This window comes from Sebastes fasciatus, chromosome 15, assembly GCF_043250625.1.
Source record: "Sebastes fasciatus isolate fSebFas1 chromosome 15, fSebFas1.pri, whole genome shotgun sequence".
NCBI classification, from domain to species: domain Eukaryota; kingdom Metazoa; phylum Chordata; class Actinopteri; order Perciformes; family Sebastidae; genus Sebastes; species Sebastes fasciatus.
In genome coordinates this window covers 31,852,323-31,880,107 of record NC_133809.1, presented here as the reverse complement: position 1 = coordinate 31,880,107, position 27,785 = coordinate 31,852,323, and the positions used below count along the sequence as shown (strand labels likewise).

General features: G+C 42.4%; 1 protein-coding gene and 2 long non-coding RNA genes across 13 annotated transcripts in view; 2 read left to right on the top strand and 1 right to left on the bottom strand.

The window, feature by feature from the left end:
• The window catches only part of myt1lb (myelin transcription factor 1-like, b), a 238,254-nt gene that overhangs the window by 154,568 nt on the left and 55,901 nt on the right, over window positions 1-27,785 (bottom strand). For 5 of the 11 annotated variants that reach the window (XM_074659949.1, XM_074659947.1, XM_074659948.1 and 2 more), the window contains exon 1: window positions 25,906-26,481. The exons of 1 other annotated variant lie outside the window; for it this stretch is intronic. The gene's annotated coding sequence lies outside the window, so the exon portion shown is untranslated. Of the gene's footprint in view, window positions 1-25,905; window positions 26,485-26,530; window positions 27,122-27,785 lie in introns of those variants that run through there. 5 more of the 11 variants (XM_074659943.1, XM_074659950.1, XM_074659945.1 and 2 more) reach the window with 5 other exon arrangements.
• Window positions 1-27,785, top strand: part of LOC141783056 (uncharacterized) — a 281,504-nt gene that overhangs the window by 225,685 nt on the left and 28,034 nt on the right. The window lies entirely within an intron of this gene.
• Window positions 1-27,785, top strand: part of LOC141783057 (uncharacterized) — a 233,219-nt gene that overhangs the window by 200,590 nt on the left and 4,844 nt on the right. The gene's annotated exons all lie outside the window — the stretch shown is intronic.

Sequence of the window (27,785 nt, the reverse complement as noted above, 5' to 3'; positions counted from 1 at the left end):
TGGTGGAGAGGTTGGAATCTGATTGTGGACAGGTGTCTTTTATACAGGTAATGAGTTGAGACACCGGTCTGTGGGGGCCAGAATTCTTGCTGGTTGCTAGGGGATCAAATACTTATTTCCCACAATAAAATACAAATCAATTTATAACTTTTATATAATGTGATTTTCTGATTTTTTTTTTTAATATTCTTTCTCTCACTGTTAAAATAAACCTACCATTAAAATTATAGACCGTTCTTTTCTTTGTAAGTGGGCAAACCTACAAAATCGGCTAGGGATCAAATACTTATTTCCTCCACTGTATTTTACAAAAAATTATTTCTCGTTTTGCATGCGTTTACCTACGAATGTCTAACAACACGAGCGATCAGTGCGTCTGTCCAAGCTCCTGCAGTGCAAAACCAGGCAATAAAACGACTTGGTTAGGTTTAGGAAAAGATCGTGGTATGGGTTAAAATATCCCCCCCCCCCCCCCGGTCAACGGTCAGCAAAGCACTGATTGTTTGATGGTTCTAAAGATGATCTTCCAGATGTTCCTGTGGTGTGAGGTATTTTAAGAGTGTTTTATACATTCCCCACTCAGAAGTCCATCCTGGCCGCACCGATCTCAAATCATAAATATTAAAATAATAATTAAATAATAAATTTTTACATTCAAACATTTTTAATTAATAAAGAAATATGTTGAAGTTCCATGTTCTGTCATCTATTATTCCATTGCTTTTCCTGATGTTTTAGATTTTTGCCGTGGTATCGTTTCAGTATCGATATTGAGATATTTAGGCAGGGTATCTTATCAAAGTCAGAATTTTGATATCGTGACAACACTAAAGGACAGATTTTCAAAATGTGTTAGTGTGGGCCAGCCTTAAGGTAAAATAAGTTAATGTTGACTTTGGAAAAGCGGTCTTCTGGGTTCGAGTCCTGTGTTTGTTTGACCCAACCATCCAGCCCGACCTCCTCACTATACGCGGACTCCTCACTATACTGCATCATCTGACTTCCTTAGAGGCAGCCCTGCACCTCCTGGCTCATGATTGCGTGGGTAATATACAAATTACAGTGCATTACCTTCCGTAGCTATAAGTACAAATATTGGATGCGAACAGTCTAATGGATGCCATCTTGCCGTTCCACGATGGGGAGCAGGTCCTTCAGGACCAAAAGATATACATCTTCAGGGATGATGCACCACAATTTATGAGGCTTTCTTTCTTGGCAGACAACGTCTATCCATTCAACAAGCTCTCCCCTGTCGTTAGACGCTTAGTCATCAAGCCAACTTCCTGCTAATGCTCTTCCTGTCTCATTCACAGAAGATGTTTGCTTTTTTTCCTCGCTATCCTCTCTGTCTCTCCCACTCCCATGTCCTCTCCTATTCTTGTCTCAACAGGAGAGCAAGAGAGCGTTTGACTGGCTCCTCTCAACCAAAGGCTGCACTGCGCGCACGCTCGGCAGTCAAGGACAACTCTAATAGAGGTAGAACAAAAGAAAAGGGGAGAGGGAGACGGGGAGAGAGAGACCTACGGAGAGAAACAAGCACACTGTGGTGCAAGGGTCTTTGAAATTATACATGTTGTAAAATAATAATAGTGTGTAATTCCCTTTTTCAGTGGCGCTGATTTTTGCCCTGCACCACTGTCCACAGGTGGGGAGCGAGAGAAAGGAAATTTCAATCTAGCCCTGTTTTGCATATCACACACAGCTCGATAGGAAGCTTTCAAAGAGCGACGCACCACATTTTCCCCTGGGCATCAAGCACATACACAGCTGTATACAGTATATTCATTAAACTAAATATATGTAAGGTCAACACTGTCTGTATTCCAACCGCCTACTTCATACTACTGACTAACACAGTATGCAGTACACAGTACATACTGCATACTGCGTTCCTCAGTAGTATGCAGCATGGAAGAGTTAAAGCGATATATTTTGCAGTATGCTAGACCAGGCTTTAGCCTTTAAAGCAGCTCTTAAAGCACTGGACAAAGAACAAACTCGTAGCACTATTGCAATATTATCGAAAAATACAACTTTGATTTTTTTGTTTGTTGGTCATGTTGTCTCAGCAGGTATCTCTCTGCACCGTCAGAGGCTGCTCTTTCCCTCTCCTCTTCCTCTCCTCTTCCCTCTCCTCTTCTCTCTCCTCTTCCCTCTCCTCTTCTCTTTCCTCTTCCCTCTCCTCTTCTCTCTCCTCTTCCCTCTCCTCTTCTCTCTCCTCTTCTCTCTCCTCTCCCCTCTCCTCTTCCCTCTACTCTTCTCTCTCCTCTTCTCTCTCCTCTTCCCTCTCCTCTTCCCTCTCCTCTTCTCTCTCCTCTCCCCTCTCCTCTTCCCTCTACTTTTCTCTCTCCTCTTCTCTCCTCTTCTATCTCCGCTTCCCTCTCCTCTTCCCTCTCCACTCTGCTGCTCTGTGGCCGGCTCTCCAGCGAACTACACCCGCGGGCGATTGTGGAGCTTTTCAACTCCAAAAAGTCAAATAAACAGGTTCCTGTTAATTTATAATGGACATCTGTGTTGTGATTAGGGATCGACCGATTATCGACCCGGCTGATATTCAGCATTTTGTCGGTATTGGCATTGTTTTAAACCGATAACCGATAAAATAAATTAATTTATAAATGCGGTACTTTTGCTCTGATCAGCCTCCTCTCTGTCAGCGCTCTCCACTCAGTCTCCACTGGGCAGTCTAGCTCAATGTCCCGCCCAAAGCACTATCTGATTGGTTACCGGCATCAGCAATAACCAATTAACACAGAGGGTTACCATGCCTCAGACGTGAAGAGAAAAATACAGACTCAGCTCCGGTGAGCGGAACGGAGTCCTCTCGGTAAGACACAAGATATTGTTGTGCAAGTTCCAATAAACATCCCAATCCTTTATGCTAAAGTTTCAAAAACACCACGATCTTATGATCTATTTATATGATGACAAGCATGCCTTGTTTACCAGTTACACCGCTGAAAATGTCTGAAAAATGCACGTTGTTGCAGTGATATTCAGTCAACTATAACGAGATAATAGCGTTTATTTATTTAATATAGTAGCGTTAGTTATATCTCTGAGTAATATTGGTGGCGGTGCAACTGAAACTTGCTTTAGCTGCTAATTTGCGAATGTACCATTACTCGCCCGTATGATGTGTTGGTGTTTTTACATGTGCGTTTACATGAACAACGTGAGCTGATGTGGAGCGTCGTAGAGCTTGAATGCGATAGCAAACGTCAACAAGTTCATTTGTTGATCCATAACTTAGCCAGCTGACTAGAAAAACATTTGATCGGTTGTAACGTTATTTCTTACACGTCACTTATCAAGGCTGGTCCTCTCAGTCTAAACCAGGAGGCTGTCCTGTGCTGGATATTGTTGTTAGCGACTTTAGACGTAATTCATTCATTTAACTTTTATTTAAATCTCGAGGAATCATTGAGGACATGCCCTCGTTTTCAATGATGTTCAGAGTACAATTAAAACTGCATAAATACACACACACACACACACACACGCACAAAAAAAATAATTAACAAGAAAACAAACAGACAAAATCAGAACACAGTTATAATCAGTTACATTAAAGAGTAGAATAGTTGGTTAACATGGTTTTAAATTGACATATTGGTTCAGTTGTGTTATAATATCAGTAATATGTAATGTGATATATGATGGCAAGTTAAGGGCTTTATAAATAAATAGAAACCAGTACCGGTCACATCTTGCTGTTAGAGAGGCCCAGTGTAATGTAATGTAATGGAACTGCATACTGTATAAGGCCTGTGTGTTAACCCATACTGACACTGCATAGATGATGTACAGTTATCAGAGTTGAATAGTTGAATTTAAGTTTTATTTATTTTTACACTTTATAAAACTTCAGAGAGATATTATTTATTTATTTATTAAAATGTTCAGGTAACTTTATAAGAAGCTGGGAGCTCCCTGCCCTTTTTGTTTTAAGATGATATTGAAAAGTTCTCTTTAAATTAAACATATACTTTAAGGTATTTCAACGAAGTTTTGTGTTATTCCCATTTTTGACACCAAGATTTTCATTTTTACTGCAGATGTATATATTGGTTAAAAATATCGGTTATCGGTCTCCTTGACTACTAATAATCGGTATCGGTCCTAAAAAACCCATATCGGTTGATCCCTAGTTGTGATATTTAAACAAACTATCCTTCAACATGAAATCAAAGCCTCTTGTCTACAGACCGGTCTCTAGAGAGCTCCAGCAGCTCATAGCGGTCTGTGAGTGTTGCTGCACGGCTGGATACCTAGTGACCCCAGCAGGCGCTAGCTAGCTGTCACGGCAGATTGTGGAGCTTCTAAACTCCGACAACGGTGGAACAAATGTTCGAGTCGCCATCTAATATTGTAAAACTCTCAATATTCTAAATCTACACAGTTTATTTCTTGCCTCAAAAATTCTCAGAAGTTGATTCAGTGATGAAATAGCTACGAAAAATGTAAAAAACTAGCCGTTTTGGGCTGCTGTTGTTGTAACGGTAGCCTGTAGCGGTCCAGAGCTTTGCATTGTGGGATACAGTAGGCAAGGTAGACTGGTTCCAAATCAGTACGACATCCGGGTGTTTGTGGCATACTGTAGATCTTGCTTTTGTTCGCATACTGCATGCTACATGCTACATGCTACATGTTGGCCAAATCAGTACGTACTACTAGTATAGTATGAGGTTGTACTACTAGTGTAGTATCAGGTTGTACTACTAGTGTAGTATGAGGTTGTACTACTAGTATAGTATGAGGTTGTACTACTAGTATAGTATGAGGTTGTACTACTAGTATAGAATGAGGTTGTAGCCTACTACTAGTGTAGTATGAGGTTGTACTACTAGTATAGAATGAGGTTGTAGCCTACTACTAGTATAGTATGAGGTTGTACTACTAGTATAGAATGAGGTTGTAGCCTACTACTAGTATAGAATGAGGTTGTAATACTAGTATAGTATGAGGTTGTACTACTAGTGTAGTATGAGGTTGTAATACTAGTATAGTATGATGTTGTAATACTAGTATAGTATGAGGTTGTACTACTAGTGTAGTATGAGGTTGTATTACTAGTATAGTATGAGGTTGTACTACGAGTATAGAATGAGGTTGTACTACTAGTATAGAATGAGGTTGTACTACTAGTATAGTATGAGGTTGTACTAATAGTATAGTATGAGGTTGTACTTTTAGTATAGTATGAGGTTGTAATACTAGTATAGTATGAGGTTGTACTACTAGTATAGAATGAGGTTGTACTACTAGTATAGTATGAGGTTGTACTAATAGTATAGTATGAGGTTGTACTACTAGTATAGTATGAGGTTGTACTACTAGTATAGTATGAGGTTGTACTACTAGTATAGTATGAGGTTGTACTACTAGTATAGTATGAGGTTGTACTTTTAGTATAGTATGAGGTTGTAATACTAGTATAGTATGAGGTTGTACTAATAGTATAGTATGAGGTTGTACTTCTAGTATAGTATGAGGTTGTACCACTAGTATAGTATGAGGTTTGGAATACAGCCTTTGTCTCCACAGACTTTGATCTTTCTAATGTGTTGGATATTCATAAGTTTTCACTCACATGATTATTTTGCATCCATTGTTAATTTTTGGTCCATTTTTCTGCTTTTGATATTCCTTCTTTCGTTGTGTGCAGTGTCCTGTTGTTACCGATTGTTTCATGAGAACATCGCATTACATCTCAATATTTGAATGTAATGCTAGAATATTGCATTCTCTTTGTAACATGTCTTCTTTATAGTATTAAAATTCTATGTGACATCCCTTAAAAAACAGTAAAAACAATAGTAAAGCGTGTGTTTCTTTTTTCTCTTTCTTCTCTCTGACACCTCAGTATGTGTTTGTGTTTACAGTCACTCCCACATAAAGCGCAGAGTTTGCTATGAGCACATTTAAATGCCTCTGCAGCGAGATAGCTAATCCCTGTTGTGGATTGGCCCAGTTAGTGGTTCCCAGCTTTTGGAAGGGAATACTAAACTGGGGATGAGGTGGGAGGGGGGACGTGGGTATCTCTCTATTTAGAATGGTAAACCCGGCCCATGTTTCTGCTGCGCTGATAGATGTTATCTGTGTCAGCCTTTGTTTCTTCCCCTCTCTCCTCCTTCTTCTAGCCTCATCTATTTCTCCCTACACAGTCTGTCTCCTGCTCTCTCTCATTCTTATTTCCTTCTTCTCTCCTCTCCTCCCTCCTCTTTCTATCCGGTGCCCAGATGCAGAGCAGGCAGCTGCGTTGTGTTTTAAAGTGTGCCCGGTTGAAACCACTGTGCCTGGCATCTGCTGCTGGCAAAAAATAATAACCAACCCCCACTATAGGCATCCATCTCTGTCTCTCTCTCTCTCTCCTACTCTCTCTATCCATCTTTTAATCCTCTGAAATGAGATGAAAGACAGCTGCCGTCCTTTTAGGGAGGAAGGGGTTAACCAGCTACCCAGCTCTTCTTCCAGCAAGCTCACTAATAACTACCAATTATTGAACTGTACAAGAAGAGAATGGAAGAAAAATAAAAAAAAAGCTATATTAGTCAGGGCTTGTTAGCCCTGAGGCTCATAGCTATCTAGCTGGCTAACTAGTTTCTCAACTAGCCCAAATGAGGTCCCCTCAGATTTGTAATGCCAAAGACATGATACAGAAATATCCTGATCAAGCTACCGCGCTAAATGCACCGGGTGTCTGTCTGGCAGCCCGTCTCATAACTGTCAACAAAGAGAATGACAATATAGCCGGCTAGCTAGGGATCTCATTTAAGGCGGCTAATCAGACACAGCCGTGCTTTGTGCTAAGGTGGAGCCCTCCTGAGACCAAAGCTTTGGAGACGAGAGGAGCGTATCGTCTGACTCTGCCAGGGAAAGATGCACCCAAACATGGGGGCTGAGGGAGACGCAGGCAGGCTGTGGGAGCCGGGGCTGTAATTAGGTGCCCTGAGCTTGACGCCCACACGCCTCGAACGAGACGCCATCCATCCCTCCCTCCCCTCTGCAAATAGGCTCCCGGGCGCCTCGGCTGTGGTACACAGCCACACACATATACAGTATATACAGTTTGTATCATCAAGCACACAAGAAGAACTCGCACACACAAACGTCATATAATACATGTAATCATACTAGGGCTGTCAATTGATTCAAATATTTAATTGCGATTAATCGTACATTTTTTATCTGTTCAAAATGTACCTTAAAGGGAGATTTGTCAAGTATTTAATCCTCTTATCAACATGGGAGTGGACAAATATGCTGCTTTATTGCAAATGTATGTATATATTTATTATTGGAAATCAACGAACAACACAAAACAATGACAGATATTGTCCAGAAACCCTCACAGGTACTGCATTTAGCATAAAACAATATGCTCCAATCATAACATGGCAAACTACAGCCCAACAGGCAACAACAGCTCTCAGTGTGTCAGTGTGCTGACGTGACTATGACTTGCCCCAAACTGCATGTTGATTATCATAAAGTGGGCATGTCTGTAAAGGGGAGACTCGTGGGTACCCATGGAACCCATTTACATTCACTGATCTGGAGGTCAGGGGTCAAGGGACAGACAGTTTTTCCTCTCCAAAATTGAATGCAAGTTTGGAGCGTTATTTAACCTCCTTCACGATAAACTTTGCCAGGTTCTGATTCCTTAGGTTTTCTAGTTTCATATGATGCCAGTATCTTCACTCTAGATTTAAATCTGAGCCCACTACAACCTAAAAATATTAAGTTGTGATAAAGAAATTAGTGGCATTAAAATGTATTTTCGTTAACGTGTTATTATTGCATTAACTTTGACAGCCTTACATTTTTTTTTTATAATAGTTTGAGGTTGCTCTATTCTTGTCTCTGTGATGTTTTATACCTCCTGTATCTTGATAAAGTGGCCATGTCTGTAAAGGGGAGACTCGTGGGTACCCATAGAACCCATTTACATTCACATATCTGGAGGTCAGAGGTCAAGGGACCCCTTTGAAAATGGCTATGCCAATTCTTCCTCACCAAAGTTTAGAGCAAGTTTGCAGCATTATTTAGCCTCTTTTGCGAAAAGGTAGTATGACATGGCAGGTACTGATGGATTCATTAGGTTTTCTAGTTTCATATGATAGCAGTATCTTCACTCCACCTTTAAACCCTGCTTCAACCTAAAAGTTGCGTTAATGCGTTAGAGACTAGTGGCGTTAAAACAAAGTTGTGTTAACGAGTTATTATCGTGTTAACTTTGACAGCCCTAAATCATACATTAACAATTAACAATTAACAACACATACAGCTGCAAAGCATACACACAGAGACACACTCATCTTGGGGATCATGAAGCGATTGTCTTTGAGGACAATCTTCCTGCTAATCTTGCATCCCGCTAACAACAATGATTGATTGATTTTAGCAGCAGACATAGCTTTGTTACTCTTCTGTTTTCCTTATAAACAACATGAACCTGTGAACCTCTTGCACTCTGAGAATTTATGCTGTACAACCAACCCTTTACTGAATGGAACCGCTCAAGGATTGCACCAAATGCGTTTCTTTCATAACGACGAGCTCAGCCAAAAACACAAAAATATATGCCAATATAATTTCCACTGTGGACCAAAATAGAAACCAAAAACCAGTCCCAAGCACAGTATAGAGAAAAAAAAAAAAGCTAGCTATCTCGACTGCAGAGCCTGTCTCCCCATCTCCCCTGGTCCGCGAGAGCAGAACACACTGGTGCGCTGGCTTTTGACCACGGCAATTTTAATCAGTCTTTTTCACACTTCATTGGGAATTCATCGCCGCCTTCCCCCTTCAAACATTGTTTGGGAGAGTTATCAGCGGCAGGCAGCATATCCGGTAATTATACATGCAAGGTAACGCTGGGAGCTGGGCTGAATATTTCAGCCAAATGCATGTGCTGCTGAGAGGCACTGGAGGGTACAGCTGCTTCATAATGCTGGGTCTGTGGCGGCCATGATTGAAGAATGGTGTCTGAGAGTCGCATCCAGAAAGTAGTCGTTTGCTACAATGTGAAGTGGGCTGAAACATAAAGTTTAAGGCGACGTGATTTGCATTACAATGAGCCAATTTGGTGAAAAGGTGTTGTTCTTTAATGTAAATCCTTCCTATGAATGCAAGCAGACTGATGTGTTACAGATACAAGCGTTGCAGCACATCACAGATTTGAATGTGTTGCAGAGGCACGGTGCAAACACTACTAGAGACTAGATCACTACAAATTTTGATGGTTCAACGTGTTTGTTTACCGTGTGAGTAAGACGCCAGCTGTTAATAGGGTCTGAACACACAGCCAGACAAAAACCACACACACACACACACACACATTGAAACCACCAGTCAGACACTGGAGGGTCCTCTGGGGAAAATAGCAGTGGGGGCATAACAATGACTCATCCAAACGGTCACACACACACACTGCCATGGCAGCCAGGCTGTCAGATAGCATCAGCACCCAGCCTATAGAGTACTGTTGACAGGTGTGGCCCGCCAGTCACGCATACACACACACACACACATACCAGCCAGTCACGTCCCCCAACCCCTCGCCTGACGGGGAACCACATGTGATAATGTACCCCACTCGGTGAATGTGTGTCGGGATGAAGCGAGAGGCTGTATGTTTTGTGTGTGTCCCTGTACTGTCTTGGGTTTATCTGCTTGCATACAGTATTTTGATGTCTGTGTGTGTGCCGCTCTGTGCGGCCAATCCACACAGCGCTAGTATATGGGGAGTGCAGCTGTAGCTGTGAATACTGTGCAGAGAGGCATGGAGACAGCTCTGGCATTGCAGCAAGATCAATAGAATAATACAGAGCCTGACTAATTCTCTCTCTATTGTGTGCGGGTTGTACAATATAGAGCCATATGCCTCTGTATGTTTGATGTGTGTGAATGTATTCATCACAGTGGGAATGCTCTTTTTGGGTTTGACAGCCATTACAGTACAGACACTGACAGTGGTGTCTATGCATAGATACTAGGGCTGTCAAAGTTAACGCAAATTCGTTTTAACGCCACTAATTTCTTTAACGCATCAATGCAATTTGCGATTTTGTAGGTTGTAGCAGCTCAGTTTTAAAGCTACAGTGAAGATACTGATATCATATGAAACTAGAAAACCTGATGAATCCATTGGAAACCATGTCATACTAGCTTGTCGGGAAGGAGGTTAAATAACGCTCCAAACTTGCGCTAAATTTTGGTGAGGAAAAACTGTCATGGCCATTTTCAAAGGGGTCCCTTGACTTCTGACCTCTTTATGATAATCACATGCAGTTTGGGGCAAGTCTCAAGTCAGCACACTGACACACTGACAGCTGTTGTTGCCTGTTGGGCTGCAGTTTGCCATGTTATGATTGGAGCATTTTGCTTTATGCTAAATGCAGTACCTGTGAGGGTTTCTGGACAATATCTGTCATTGTTTTGTGTTGTTCATTGATTTACAATAATAAATATATACATACATTTGCATAAAACAGCATATTTGTCCACTCCCATGTTGATAAGAGTATTAAATACTTGACAAATCTCCCTTTAAGGTACATTTTGAACAGTTAAAAATTGTGCGATTAATTTGCAATTAATTGTGATTAACAATGGACAATCATGCGATTAATCGCAATTAAAACATTTGAATCGATTGACAGCCCTAATAAATACACATCTACAGTATATACAGCATGTGTGTAGTAGGGCAGGGACGATACACCTATTTCCTGATTCGATACTATCACAATACTTGGGTGCCGATTCAATATGTATTGTGATTTTTAAGTATTGCGATTCGATATTACAAATTATTGTGATTTTTGTTAACTTTTTTAATACTATACAACGGGAAAAAGTTGAATCGTACACTTCTAGGGACTTTCACTTTGGAAAATATCTAAATTAATACAATAAGAATGTTTGATTTTCAGCATGTATGTAACGCACTGCGGCCAGCTGCGGTTTGTTTTGGTTGACAGATACGGAATGGATATGACGTCACGTTACTCAGACTACAACAATAAAAGCGGTAACTTCCTTCTACCTCCACATAGATTCAAATGAAGCAAATATATCGATTCTGGCATTAAAACATCTATTTCAAAATCGTAAAAACAAAAATCGCGATGCATAGCTGAATCAGTGTTCTTTCCCACCCCTAGTGTGTAGGAGTGAAGCAGATGAGACCTGCACTCTGTGACTGTATTCGTGCGCATGTGTATCTGTGAATGAACAGAATGGAGCGTCCTTCTTGCACAAACTCAGCCTTGCTGCTGCCTTCAGGTACACAGCTCTGCACAGCTACCAAATTAACAGGAAGCATGGCAAGGTGGTGTGTAGCAAAGCGGCGCACGCACGCACACACAGCCTTCAGCACCAAACAACAGACCTGTACACTGCATATACTGCGTTTTCTACCTGTATCGCCGCTCATTGCTCAATCCTAATTAGAAGGCCATATGTTTGATGTGTGAAACAAATAATCGTATCGTTAGAGGAGTATGCGGGCACGTGAGATGCATTCAAGCACTGAAACAGATGGACACTGGCATGCGGGCATCCACGCACAAACAATAGCCACCCACAAACCAAGGCACATTAACGCACTTCCCTCAGAACACACATACACACCCCCACAGACGTATACAACCCACTCTCTTGCCTCTAAGCAGTCTAGTCCAGTTACTACAAAGCCCACCAAGAGCTCTTTGCAGATCAAATAATCATGCCTTCCATCTGTTTCCATTTCTCTACATTAGCTTTGTGAAGGCGCCCTACAGACCCCGTTAAGAAGCGCCGCAGCCATGGGTAAAATAATGATTCCTCTCTCAACCCCCTACTCCTCATTATCTCCATCCAAAGCCAATTCAATGACAGGGAGTAGATATGGGCCAATTGCATGTACGGTCCTTATACTGTTCTGTAATGCCGTCTTACTGTGATATTATGCAGGGCTTGCAATGTACAGTACTGTGCTGTAATGGGTTTTTTATAGCATGAACAGTTATTTTGATGTTGTTATGGTATAAAATATAGATCATAGTCTGAATATGTTGCCCTGAATCCTTCTGGAATCCTTTTGATTCTGTTTTGCTACCTTTGCAGTGCGACTACTATGTGTCCTTTTCCATTCCTTTATTCTTTATTTTGGACCGAACACATTGGTTGCATCTTAAATTCCACACTAAAATGCTATTTTGTACGCTAAAACAATGTGAGATATTTTAGTAGGTCTATGAAACCAATAGTACGCGAATTGAGTACTATTTCCGGTGAAATATTACAGTATACAACGCTGGACACTACGGCGGCATAAATATCCCACAATGCAATGTGGTAGTGATGACAACGTTCAAAACAGACGTTGAGGGACAGCTCTGTAACATCAATAACGCTTCAATTTAACTGTATGTATAAGATTTCACTTTGCTAGGCATAATATATATATTTTAAATGAATTCAGACTTTGATTCTCACAAATTGTCATTTTGGCCACATGAGGTTGGCACGGGTTACCATGGTTACACATCTCAACCGGCAAGGAGGCTCTCAGGAAGTGACGACGTACATTACTGGTCAGTGGGTCCAAAAAGATAAATACTACTGTTTATTCACACAAAAGTATGTTGAACAATAGTACACCTATTGGGTATGTAGAGCATAGTATGTGATTTTGGACAAAGCCATACATTCTATTAGTTTGATCATTTAAGTTCAATATGTTCAATACAAACTGCATTGAAGAGACATAATGCACAAACTGGGATGCAAATGAATTAGTGAAATGCCTAATATCACATCCTCATACAATGAGGTGGGAAGCTGACATTCAGCTTGTGAGAGTATGTGCCATCTCGCCAATGAGCTTAGGAAGGAGGGGGGTGGGGGGGGATGTTTGGTCCCTGTTATGCAAGATGGAAATGAGTTTGCCACGCTTTGCTGTAGCCAAGCTATTTTGGAACGGCTCACATCAGAAAACGCTGGGCCGAGCAGGAAAATTAGGTCATTTACAAGAGCAGGGCAGTGCCTTCTTTTCGGGAAGCGGAGCGGTGGCGAGGGCTAAGACTAAAGAAATAAAAATGTGTAGCGCTGTTTATTCAGGGCAGGGGGTGCAGAAATTTGTACTAAAAATGAACAAGATGCGGGAGCCTAACACAGGCAAAGCAGAGAACCGTTTTAACAGAGACCTGGCAATGACCTGAATACATTGCAGCGATGGAAGGGAAACAAAAATCTGGAGCTTCGAATTCCTCCTGCATTTTGTTGCAGATCACACTGTGACTTTCTTGTCTGTATGCAGAGACCGACGCTGACACAGAGAGTCTGATTTATTATGCATGGGACAGTGGGGCGCAATTGGTGAGGGGAGAATGAGAAACGACGGCATCCTCCTTGTTAACAGCAAATATGTGATCCATCCGCCTCGTTAACCGCTGAACTGAGATCAAGAAGTGAAGGCAAAACTTGCACCCCCCTCTTCGCAGTTCTATTTGAACTAATCATCCACTAGGAGGGAAAATCCTGTTACAGACACCGGGATAACAATGACACAGAGATGCACTGCAGTCAGAGTCAGAGCTAAACCGTAGACACAGGGAAGGGACGGGGGGAGGAGAGACAACATTTTTGGGAGACAGACAGGCGAGGGAGGGGCTGGAGAGAGTGCAGAGACAGAAAGAGAGAGACAGGCTGAGATAAAGGAAATGACAGAGAGAGCAAAGGAAGGACAGACAGGGAGAGGGTACATGAGGAGAGACTGTGTGTGTGTGTGTGTGTGTGTGTGTGTGTGTGTGTGTGTGTGTGTGTGTGTGTGTGTGTGTGTGTGTGTGTGTGTGTGTGTGTGTGCATGTGCGTGTGCGTGTGTGTGTGTGTGTGTGTTGGGGGGGAGTTGGGGGGAGTTAGCAGGGAGGCCCAGAGGTGCCTTGTCAGCGGTTTCAGGGGGCCGTGTCTGAGGAGGCCTCCAGGTAGCAGGTGAATATGCCCTAGTTTGAGGAGCGGCGCCTCTGCCTACTAACACACTCAAAAACACACATACACAGGAGGCGTGTGCATAAAGACTTCTCGTACACCTTCATCACACTGATTATTAACACTGACGTCCCTGCAACCTTACTTAGCCAAAGTACATGTAGTAACAGAGCACAGCCCTCATCATGTATTATTCCTCTTAGAACAGTGTTATTAAGTGTAATCAAAAGCTTTATTTGTTGTTTTCAACATACCATATTTTTTTTGTAAATGTCAGGCTATAAATTGCATCCCTGTCCAAAACAGGATAATGACTTCATCTCACTCTGCTTCTTGTAATTCCCTAAAAGTAGCAACAAACAACTTAGTGATGACGCACTACTACCAAGTCAATGCCAAAATTCTGAAAACATGACGGTACTCGTTTTTCTACAGTAGGTACCCTCAGGACTCGAGACTAACGGAGTCCTGTCATCCAGGGGACACACCATATTTATTCCCTGATAATGCTATATTGCGAACAACAAATCTGTGTTGAAATCATCAGGACGAGAGCTAGGTAACGTTAGCAGTTAACTCTGTGCAGGACTGTGTTGCTAATTGACTGCTAACTGCTAATGATTTAAACACAGGAGGTTCCATAGAGTGCTACAGGAATGAGTCCTAAAACCAGAAATGAGTTAGCATTTTAGCACTTCTGGTTCCCTCGTCTAGACGTCAGAGGGTTTTTAGTTAGATGCCTGAAATCAGGTCTGTGGTTAACACAAGCTGAAGAGATTTTAACGTTTTGTTCTACGATATAAAATGCGTTAGTAAATACTCGTAGTGATTTTTGAAGCTTTTACGTGTCTTAAAAAAGGCGGTTGCTAACAAGTGTCTAAATGAGACTACTAAACGTCATCACGCCGACTCGTCCTCCTTTACAGCCTCGTTGTGTAAACTCACGTTCATGCGACCGTGGTGTAGCTGGTTAACAGCCTAACGTTAGCTTTTAACTTCTGCTGATTGCATTCACACTTCAAAAATCATAAAAGTGGTGTTCATTTGTGAAGGTTATCTTGCTGAACAAAACATATAAGTATCATAAATGTGTGTTTGCCTCAGAGCTGATTTTCTCCAATAATCCAAAACCCAATGGAACAATCCGGTTGGCTTTTTGTCGAGGGAACCAGGGTGATGCTAACTTCCTGGTTGGCCTACGAAAATACTTCATCCCTGGAGCACTCTATTGATGTACATTTTGATGCGTTCAGGCTCTATCCAGTAAAAATTTGTATGAGGCGAAGGTAAATTATAACGCCATCATGACGTGTTGAAATGTAATCTTATAAAATGTAGTTTTTGGTGAGAAACTTTAATAAATCCAGATGTTTGAAGGAGATGTTTTCACAGCAATTTAAAATAAATAAGAGAGGGAATTATGACCTGTTTAACTTCATAACAAGAACCAGTATGCAAACGGTAATTAAGGAGTGGATGTTGAGGTACGTGCCATTTAATGTTTTAGAGTTTTAGAGTTTTTTACCGTGGTATGGAATTGGTATCGAGGATCATGCAGTTTCACTGGTATTGGTATTGACTACTAAATGTGTGGTATGGTGACATCCCTACTGACAACCCCTTAAAAAGGAGCCAAATCAAAAATGAGTGTTCTCGGATTGTTGTCTGACACAATCCTTTCTGCATCTGAGTTTGATTTTCGGAGCTAGTCAAAGCAAGCCATAAGCACTAAGTGGTCAAAACTGAATCCAAATCATTGTTCCCCAAACAAAAGCTGTATGTTCACGAAACAAACTTATTGATCTGCGCTGTGTTCTCCTGGCAATTTGTGTGGAAATGTGTGTGCGTGTCAATATTTAGGCATCTATGTCTATTTATGTTCCAACTGTTGCCTAGACTTGCATGCATGTGTACACATATCCCTGCCCGCACTGGCGAATGTCTGGTACCGCATAAGTGTGTGTGTGTGTGTGTGTGCGTGTGTGTGTGTGTGTGTGTTTGTGTGTGTGTGCGTTCGATGAGCCGTCAGTCCTAAAGAGGGGCTATGCTGCTGTCATGCGATGACACCTCTTATTTGCTGCTGTCCTGTGAAGCAGAGCTGAAGGCAGAGGTCAGGCCACCCTCACAGAGACGCTGCGACTCAGAGCACATCATGTCTGCCTGCCTGCCTCCCAACACTGTAGTATAGGCATCGGACGATCACACACACACACACACACATGCATAAAACAATCCCACACATTTATTCGCATACACACACATCCAGATTGCATAAACTCCAAACACCAGCCGCGTTTATTCAAATTTCAATTACTTATTTTGCAACACGCCTCAATTATAGCTATTCAGTACACACAACAAATGACAGGATCACTGTCTATAACAATCACTACTTTGAGTCCTGATTGAAGCAATACAATGCCCTCTTTCGTCAGCTGCACATACACTTCATTCTGTCCTGCACATCAGTGCAGAAACCAGGATGCAGCCTGTATATGAGGAGACCTGGAATACGCCTGCTGAATGCAACGCTACACTCAATAGTCATCTCCTCTCTTCTCCCCACACCTCCAACCTCCCCCCTCCTTGCTCCTGTAGGCCGTCCATTCGTCTCGGCCGGTGTCACATGCCGTCATCAATTACCCATTAGACAGTGTAATATTCCCCCAATATTGCCGGCGTGTGACTGGGAGATTTTAGAGTGATCAAAACCGACAAATCTGATTTACAGAGCTAGCATAAATAAGGAGATTGTGCCCTCCCTGATTGCCCTGTTGAATAATGGATGCCTGTTTGGTAATCATTTTCCAATATCACACCACTTTCCCCTAGACCGGCCTAGCAGTCCTCTTCTTTTTTCTTTTCTTTCCTGTTTCTTTCTTTCTTTCCACTCTTTTTTCTGTCTTTCTTTCTTTCTTTTCTCCTACATTCCTGTATACCTTGATATGCTGTGATGGGAAGATTTAAGTAGACATACGGACAAAGTCTTTGTCTCTTTGACCCAATGTATGTGGGGACGTTCTTGACCGTCAGTAGTGACGCTACAGTGCTAGCGTCACTACTGAGGAGGCGGGTGTTGTTTTGATCGAAACATTTAGTTTTCTGATTCATCTTGTCATTGTTTCCAGAGAGAAAATGTCAACAGGTGCGGATGTTACAGTTGATTCAATTTGTACAAGTTTATGCAAAATAAGCAGGCTGAACCTATAATAAATAAATTTGACTTTACAGCAAGTGAATTTCATTTTACAGTAACACGTAAACAAAGTAAAGTTATGTTGCAGCTATGCTTTGCTTGATCCAAACATGCCCATCCCAATGGTTGCAGCCTTTCTACTTTTTATAATTATGAGCCATGTCAAAGACGCATCTAAGTCAAAGTGTGACAGACAAACTATATTTCTGAATTATTAATCAATATTTATGCTTGCCTTGTTTTATCAAAATACTGCATGCTTAGAAATCTAATAATGCCCTTGTACACATATAGTAACACAGCCCGTTCGCACAAAACCGCGTATAAATGCCAAGATAATGCGCAAGGCGTTTAGCGTGCAATAAGTACGCCTTTCTTGATTTTGTGTTTTACTTAGTATACTTACTTATTTTAAGCCCAACCATGATGTTTTCCCTTACCCTAACTAAGTGGTTTTCTTGCCTAAACCCAACTGCGGACGTTTGCGTGGCATACAAATGACACGCGAAAACGCCAAAATGCGTAGTCATGTCACGTGGAATGTCTGCGTAATGTCGTGGTATTTCTACGGCTTCCTGTGAGACCCGGTTCAGTAACATATCAGGCAAACATCTAACAGTTGCGCACGTCATTGAACTTCTTGTCGACTTTCAGCTACAACTTGATGGATGTGAGGTTTAGTTTAGTAAACTGGCTGATGGTGTTTGTATGAAGGGTAGGAGGGGTCTGGACGTAGAAAACAAAAGGTTTGGCAGGGGGCACGAGATTGAATTGCCTGCTTGTGTACCTTCCCTTTCTATCACGGTTTGCATACGCAACCTTCAGTCCGTACTAAATGTAGTACCGAAGCTAATTGTAATGGCATGACAACAACACAAGCAGTCTCAAGGTCAGTGCTTTGATGATATCGTAGCAGCGCTCCAAACAGCTGCTCCTGTGCTCTTTGTAATATTCTTCAAGGCACAGTTGTGCCTCTAATGGGAAAAGGCCAAACCAGGTTATGAAAATCCTTATTTACAGCTAGCTGCCTGGCTGTGTGAAGTAGGTCACAGCGGCTCCTGAAATGGAACGAACCTCGCTCGCACCGTTTAATACTTTTCTTTTTGAATGCTCGCTGCCTTACAATGGCACCTGAGGGAATGACACAGACACACTTTTCTCCACTCCTCCTTAGCAAGTCTTGACCCTACTGTTAAAAATGTGTCTGCACCCTCTGGGAAAGTCCAGCTTTTAGCTGACAAAACAAATAAATGGGCTACAGACATCAACTCCAAAGCCTGTAAATACCAGGGCAGAGGTTTAGCTATTAATACTATTAGGAACATTCCAGGAGCTGCATTTCCAGAGTAGTTGACCAGCATAACCTCCATCTGAAATGGCCTCTAATGTCTAATCATGAAAAGATGTAGAGCAAAGCTGCCCTGATTTAGTTAGGACGCCACCTTACAACTAGGGCTGTCCATTAACATATTTAATCACCATTAATCACACATTTTTTTATCTGTTTAAAATGTACTTTAAATGAGAGCCTGCTGTCAATCACTCACCAACTCCGACCAAACGGTCAAACCAGGCAGCGCTGAATAGGCTGAAAGGTTATTATGGAATTTTTGCCCAATGATGCCAAAAATATACTGCCTACTGAAACTTTAATACTCTCATCAACATGAGAGTGGACAAATATGCTGCTTTATGCAAATGTATGTATATATTTATTATTGGAAATCAATTACCAACACAAAACAATGACAGATATTGTCCAGAAACCCTCACAGGTACTGCATTTAGTATAAAAATATGCTCAAATCATAACATGTCAAACTGCAGCCCAACAGGCAACAACAGCTGTCAGTGTGTTGACTTGACTATGACTTGCCCCAAACTGCATGTGATTATCATAAAGTGGGCATGTCTGTAAAGGGGAGACTCGTGGGTACCCATAGAACCCATTTACATTCACTGATCTGGATGTCAGAGGTCAAGGGACCCCTTTGAAAATGGCCATGACCGTTTTTCCTCGCCAAGATTTAGCCTAAGTTTGGCAAAGCTAGTATGACGTGGTTGGTACCGATAGATTCATTAGGCTTTCTAGTTTAATATGATGGCAGTATCTTCACTTTAGCTTTAAAATGAGCCTAATGCTACAACCTCCGAAAGAACGAATAGTGGATTTTTAAGAGGTTAATTAAAAATCGCAAGTTGCGATAATGCCTTAAAGAAATTGGTGGCGTTAAAACAAAATTTAGTTAATGCGTTATCGTGTTAACTTTTGACAGCCTTAGTTACAATAAGTGATCCCAGTGGCCTACTGGTCAGACAGGCTAACATAAAGCTTCAATAACCTAGTCTGGCACTTTATGCTCATAATCTTATGCTCAGACATTTGCAACTCATACACTATATGTGACAGTGCTGGATAGGTGTGGGGCCTGAGGTGTAGGTGAGCGCTGTCCCCCGGGGTGATGGATCCCTGTGGGAGGCTGTTATGCCACAAGGTGAAAATGTCCATTAATCAGCCCCACTTCCTCCATTGCCGTGGCTTTCCCATTACCAGCGCACTCCGAGCAGGCTGATTGGTTTTTAATTGGCCTGCCCGCCAGGAGATAGATCATGTTTTCCCCGAGGAAAGGCACGGAGGTGTGTGTGTGTGTGTGTGTGTGTGTGTGTGTGGTGGGGGGTACCCGAGCTATCTCTGGAGGGATACCCACACTCAAATTCTCTCTATGCATCTATTTTACAAGAGGGATGAACAATCAGATCTAGGTGGTCACCTGTCACATGTAATATTACTACTTTTGCCAGTAACAAGTGAAAATTTCAGTGGTGACATGACAGCTACCAATTATGCCAGTAATTATACAAGCACATCCCTCTACATACCAGATTGAAATTGGTTTTGAAGTAGGAGGGATTAGGGATATCAGAAATTAAGTTGTCGATACAACGGTAAAAAAGTCCCATGTACTTCAATTTACATTCCTTTATTACCGTTTCCATACTATTTCTTGCGTATTTCAAAGATTCCATTTGAACACATCATGATAACGTTATAATTTACCTTCGCCCAATACTCATTTTTACTAAGGGTGTAACGCTACATCGATGTATTGATTCAATAGTCATCAATGCAAAGTGAAAACATCGATACATATCATCTTTAAAGGACCAGTGTGTAACAATTAGGGGGATGGAAATGTAACATAATATTAATAAGTATGTTTTCTTTTGTGTATAATCACCTGAAATAAGAATTGTTGTGTTTTTGTTAGCTTAGAATGAGCCGTTTATATCTCCATAGGGAGCGGGTCCTCTCCATGGAGTTCGCCATGTTGCACTGCCATGTTTCTACAGTAGCCCAGAACAGACAAACCAAACACTGTAACTTTTCCTGCTTGGGCCAGAGTTGATAACGTTACTCGCTCCCATTGCCGCCGCTCTCTCTCTCTCTCGCTTCACCACTCACTTTCCACATACACAAACTCTCTACGCACTGGCTCTGCTTCAAATGGCTCTCGAGAAGGCCATTCGCTTTTCGCCTTGGACACCGTAGCTCTCCATCACGCTTAGCACACGGGAGAGGCTTCAGTTGGTTGCAATCTCCTCACCTCACCACTAGATACCGCCACCTTTAAGATACGCTTTTATTTTAAAATTCCCATGGCACGTCTGTGTCACCATTTCCGTCCAAGCGCACTTCTTTCCTACAGAGCCCAGTAATAAAATTGTCAAGTCATATTTTAGTTGCTTTTTGTGAGTTGATATAACTGTAAAGGATTGTTTTAAATGGGCATATGATATTGTCTCGTATCAATCGCAGGTACCTGAATCAAATCAAAATCATATCGTGGCAGACTTTGTGATATCAGCAAATATCGTATCGTCATCCATTAAATAAATATATCATATCGTGATGAAACTGGTGATTTAAAAATCAAATTTCTACTGAATAGAGCTTGAACTTATCATAATGTAACTCAATGTAACCTCCGTATGTTAGCTGTAAGCTGCATTATTTAACAAAGCAGACTGTGCTGGCCGCTGGCTGCTAACAGCTAACGTTACTAGCTCTCCTCCTGCCAATGTCAACGCAGATTTGTTGTCACAGCGTATCAGAGAAATGTTCTATTGTCCCTGGGATGATGGGACGCGTTAGTCTCCAGCCCTGATTCAGAATTTTTTTTTTTTTTTGGGTTCTCCCCAGTAGGGATGTTTCTGTGTCTTTTTTTTGTCTAGTTTCACCTGGTCCCTGTCAAGACAGACATTTTAGTTATTACATACAGTTGTTTCAAAATGCAATATGACCAAAGTTAAGTTTTCCAGTGGCTGTTAAAAACCATGAATTTGAACGATGATTTGAGTGATGAATGTGCCATAATTAATAGCCCGTAGCAGCAAGCATAGCAAGGATGCATGTGTGAAGGACACGAGAGCAGCTACATCTTACACTGAGTAGACGGCAGTATTGACATTGTGTCTGCTCAAATAGATCAATCCCCTCTCTGCCCTAGCCTGACCACGTCATGCAGGCTGATTGGAAGAACACATTGATTCCCTATGGTATCTTCACACCGATTCAAGGATACACGTTTACAACGCAGCCGCAGCCTGAGCCTTCTGGATTTTGTACAAGTTAGGAAGAGAAAAATAAAACTCTACTCAAATTCATATTTGAGAGGAAATGTTTAAAATAATCCCGGCTGCTGCTTAATCGATTTGTGTCGTGCTAAGATTCATCGTATGAAGAGAGAGCAGACAGCCTCCATGGCGTGGGCAAATATACTGCAGGCCAGCACTTCTGTAGGTGCACCACAGTCTGGCGTCAAGGGCAGGTTATGTTAGAAGGCCAGCCTGTAAAGCCCGTCTTAGCCTTCACCGCAGGGAGAGAGGGTGATCTGCACTGTGTTGGGGAGATATGCTCCTGGTGGAGCTGGAGGTAGCATGATCTACCGGGAGCTGCATCCAGCACAGCAGAGGCTGCAGATCGGAGTTATTTTGAGAGACTGGCCACAAGTTCTAGGTGTATACAGGGATGCAATCCAAGGTTAAATCACCTTCACCAGTTTGTTGGTGAAATATAATTTTAAATTACGTAGTTTTTGTCATTGTTGCATTGTATATATCTATTTTTATTTTTGACAACTTTTCTCCCTAGTTTGAAATGCATCATTTCTTCTGATGCACGTGATGTCAGCAGCTGCTTCCTTTTCACAAGCAGCAAGGAGCTCCACAAGGTTTACACTGTTCCCCCCTGATCCGATCCCCCTCTATGAGGAAACATACCAACGAATAGGAGTTGCTAGCGCAGCGACGAGGATGTGATCCCTCACCGACTTCCCACCCACAAACTACTTCTGCTTATTAGCTTGGTGTTTTTTTCATTTAAAAGTTCATCTTAACATCACTTCTCGTATACTGCACCTTGTTTCCCTCAGAATTAAAATTCAATAATATGTTCATATTTATGTATGTATTATTATTTATTCATATTATATGTTTATTATTATTTACAATTTACAAGTATTGAAACTAGGGCTATCAAAATTAATGTGATAACGCGTCAACGCAAATTCGTTTTAACGCTACTAATTTCTTTAACGCATTAACGCAACTTTTTAGATTGTAATGGGCTCAGTTTTAAAGCTAGAGTGAAGATACTGGTATCATATGAAACTAGAAAAACCTGATGAATCCATCGGTACCAACCATGTCATACTAGCTTGTCGCAAATGAGGCAAAATAACGCTCCAAACTTACGTTAAATTTTGGCGAGGAAAAACTGTCATGGCCATTTTCAAAGGGGTCCCTTGACCTCTGACCTCCAGATGTGTGAATGTAAATGGGTTCTATGGGTACCCACGAGTCTCCCCTTTACAGACATGCCCACTTTATGATAATCACATGCAGTTTGGGGCAAGTCATAGTCAAGTCAGCACACTGACACACTGACAGCTGTTGTTGCCTGTTGGGCATATTGTTTTATGCTAAATGCAGTACCTGTGAGGGTTTCTGGACAATATCTGTCGTTGTTTTGTGTTGTTGATTCATTTTTTATACTAAATATATACAGTACATATATTTTCATAAAGCAGCGTATCTGCCCACTCCCATGTTGATAAGAGTATTAAATACTTGACAAATCTCCCTTTAAGGTACATTTCCAACATATAGAAAATGTGTGATTAATTTGAAATTAATCATCATTAACATCCCTAATGTATATATATTTATTGCCAGAATATTTATTGATTAAATTGTAATGTTTTGTGTACACAGTGTTTCCATATGTGAAGGCACGTGCAAAAATGACCACTACAGTAGACCCTGCAGACAGTCCAGCATGAATGCAGAGTCATGCTATGGCGGTGTATGGCTCAGACATGCTAAGCGTAGCACTCAACATGGAGGCTAATATTAGCGCATGGCTGCCCCCCAACGCCCCCCACCCCGCAACCCAGCCCTGCCGATTGCATGCAGGGGATCCCCAGGAGGCTTTCTGTTGCTCATTCATTAGGCTGCTGAGGAATAAGGGGACTTACAGTATCTCCCACGCAAGGCTGGAGCAAAGACTCCCACCCACCCATCCATCCATCCATCCATCCATCAGACTCAGTCTGCAGACATACAGGTTTTTGAAAAATCTTTTTTTTTCATCACATTATAATACTGTATTTAGACAGAGATGTGATCAATATTTATAACACTAAAGACAGAAGAGCCTACTGAGCATGGAAGCAGGGACTAACTGTCACACATTACAGTACCTAAGTACAGTGCATCAGTACGTTTCTTATGACCTTACAGTCCATATTCAGCAATCCCATCAACACCCAATTTCCTCTCCCCTCCAGCTCTGACTAGACTGTTGTGATTATGAGGGGCTGGGTTCTTTTACTTTCATAGCAGGGAGAGAAAGAGAGACAGAGAGAAAAGATGGGAGGGAGGGACGGGGGGGGAGTTCCCGCAATGTTGGTCGCAGCAAGACCCGGGTAGCGTGCTTTCCCTCTATAATTTAATCACATTCAGCTGTCTCCCTGTCCTCGGCTCGCGCAGAGAAGCACATCAGGCACCACGGTGGCACGCACACGCGCACGGTCGGCGCACAGTCTCGGCACACCGACACAACTCTCCCCCTAACGAGCAAGACATCTCCTTCCTCTTCCAGCTAAAGGAACCTCCCGAAGAACAGAAGTTCACCTCGTGGCAAGTGGCTTGTCCTAACCGCCTCAATAAAGTGACACAACCCTGACACATGCAGGGCACTGAAGGACACTATACTAAATACAAGAGCGTGACAGAAACTGCAGTGAAAACATTAACTATACGGTGGAAATGGTGAGAGGATTGAATGGCTGCAGTGTTCACCAGCTTCTCTCTGTTTTACAATAAAAGTCTGAGATCAGACTGAATCTATAAAACTAAAAGGTGCACAGAGATGGATACTGGGAGACTTTTACTCAGCTTACATCCTGTAGGTTGTCATAAAAGCATCTCCTTGGTATGGGGAACGCGCTGCTACGATGCCTCACAGTGTCCCCAGATGTCACCAAACATCGTCTCCATCATTTGTTGACATGAGAAACAGTCATTTTGACACACTTTGGGCGAGGGAGAGCAGACACAAGTAGATCACTTTGTATCAGAGCTTTGTTTGTCTTCACAGAATGAAACATGTTGCGGAGCATCTGCTTTCTGCTGTGTATATACAGTACACGCCACCCACGGGAGCACGGGCGGGCGCGCACGACAACATCTGCATTGTCTTTTCTTACACGCAAGTCAGGAAAATACTGAGTGTAAGATGACATACAGACCGAAGGGACTAGTGTGTGATTGTTTCTATACATGCAACTCAACCAAAGAGTTTACTGTATTTAAAGATGAGGACTCTTCCAACTTCAAATTCTCTCCTTTCCCTCCCTCACTCTCTTCTACTGTCCACTACTTGTGATAGTTTTCTGGCAGTCACGCCGCTTCCCTTACCCGGATGCCAAACAGTGTCCTCGCTACCTCCTAGACCTCAGAGAGTGACAGCAAACAGAGCACATTTTAGCTGAGTATAAAGGCACTTCAGGAACAACCAAATAAAACTAACATTTTCATTATTATTTTATGATAATAATAACAAAAAACTGCTTTATTTGACAGTTAAACAAATGTATAGTGATAACTAATACCTTCAGAAATGATCCTCTTCTCCAACACAGCTGAAGTTTGCAGTGCAGCAATATCTACTGTACAGGAAGAGCACCAAACTTACAGAGCAAACTTTTAAATGGGTGCTCACATATTCCGCTACTTACAAGCTTCTTTGTGGAATGAAATTGTATTCAAGAGGGAAAAATATTCATTTTCAGTAAGTAAAGCAATGCTAGAGAGTTAAATACAATGGAACACACTATTAGCCATCCCAGAGCACAACCACCTGAACAATAAACTAACCAAATCACCTCAACCAGCTGTTACTTCTACTCACTTACTGCACCAGTACCATCAGATCACATTGCTAAACCTATCTGAACAATTAGTAACACTAGAGCAATGAACGCTACAAGAAAACTGTGAAGAATTAAGACTCCTAATTTCTTCATCTACCTCAGTTTAAAGCAGGAAATATCTTTTTGGGTCATTCCACTCAAATATCATCTTTGCCAGACTGTAGATGTACCTTATATCTTCAATCAACGCATCAAAGCAAAGGCATGAGATGCCCTAAACAAGTACAAGTTACCTACCAACTGCAGTCTTCTCTGTAAACTTTTCCTCCTGCCCTCCAGAATGCGCTTCCTCTCCTTTTTTCAGTCTTTCCTTTACTTCTCTGCCTTACTCTCTCCCGATTCTCACTTACTGTGCTCGCTGCAAAGTTCTGCTCTCCTCCTGCATGCAAATCATTTTTACGATTTGAGAGATGACTGGGAATGAGGGAAGGAGGGAGAGCGAAGGGAGAAAGGATGACAGAGGGGTGGAGGAGTAGAGATAATGGTTGGGAGGCAGGCGACCAATGGGCCTGGAGCCTAATGGAAAAAGGGAATCAGGACACACCAATGAGGCGCAGCCTGGAGAGAGAGCGAGAAGGAGAGAGAGAGAGAGAGAGAGAGAGAGAGGAAACAGGCAAGGGAAGCAGGGATGGCGAGAGCACAGTCGGGAGGAGACGGTGTAACGCAGACCGAGAAAGACGCCGAGGGAGAGAGAAAGCACATAGAGAAATAGAGAGAGTGTGCGTAGCGGGTGTGCGCGGAAGGTGGAGAGAGGAGAGCATCCCAAGCGAGATGGAGGGAGTGCAGATCAGAGAGGAGAGAAAGAAAAAGCACAGAGAAAGGCAGAAAAGAGGAAGGGGAAAGAAGGAAGGAACTGACTTACCTGGGTACTGCTAGTGGCATCCTCGCAGACTCCACACACACATATGCACACGCACCCACCCCGGCGATACAGGCACACGCCGCGCTGCCGCTGAGACTAACCAAAAGCAAAAACAACAAAGGAGAGGACTGCCAAAGCCGACTGGTATACCCTAAAGCAATCGTGCCTGTGTGTATGTGTGTGTCTGTGTGTGTGTGTGTGTGTGTGTGTGTGTGTGTGTGTGTGTGTGTGTGTGTGTGTGTGTGTTTGCGTGCAAGTGTGTGTGTGAGTGTCAGGGAGAAAGGGTGGGAGTGTGTATGAGCATGTGTTTGTGCTGGGAGGCGAAGGAGAGACGGTTGAAGGAAGCTAAAACCTCTCCTTTCTCAGACCTATAAGCTGAACTGGTTTCCTCCTCTCTCTCTCTCTCTCTCTCTCTGTTTCTTTCTCTCCCTCTATCTGTGTATCTCACTCTCTCTGTACACTGTGCATGTATGTCCTCCAACACTCAATACGTTCTCTCTCCCTCTCCCTTGCTCTCTCTCTGCCTGCTGATGTGCCCTCCCTTCCCCTTCTCCCTCTTATACATTTATTCAGGGCTGCAGACTGTCTGCTCCCAGAGTCGGTTCTTCCCACGGGCCCCGGCTAGAGATGGGAGGGAGGGAGGGAGGGAGGGAAGGGAAAATAGAGGAAGGATGGGGGTGATAGTGAGCCATGTGGAACATGTGCAGTGCATTTATTTCAAATGGGAGAGACACAAATTTGTGCCTTTAAAAAAGGCGAAATGAGCTCCACTCGTGGTTCAGTGCACATTATTTGGCCTGGGATCATTCAGAGAGCTGAGAGAGATACAGGATGCAAACTTAAAGGAAGTCTCGCTGCCTTGCTTTTAATTAACACTTGTTCCCCCACCCCCCAACCCCCCATTCCAAGCTTCGAGGCTGGCTGAGCACCAGAATTAAGAGCGCAGAAGATGAATGAGTATTGAAACAGGCTAGTTGTAGCCATGTGTTCAGTGATGAGCACTGGCTCCCAAACAGGAGACAGTATTTACAATATAATCATGTTCCAACCATAAAGAGGGTGACATTCATGCGCACTCTTGTGTGAATGAAAATGGGGAATAACAACGTGATGATTTCCATATTTATCCAGATATGCAAACAGAGAATGCTAATTTCATCCCTGAGACATCATCATAATTAGATTATAAATTAGGTTCATTTCTTACCGGACAAGAGGTGCTAATTCATTCATTTTCCACTGGTGGGGGGGGGGG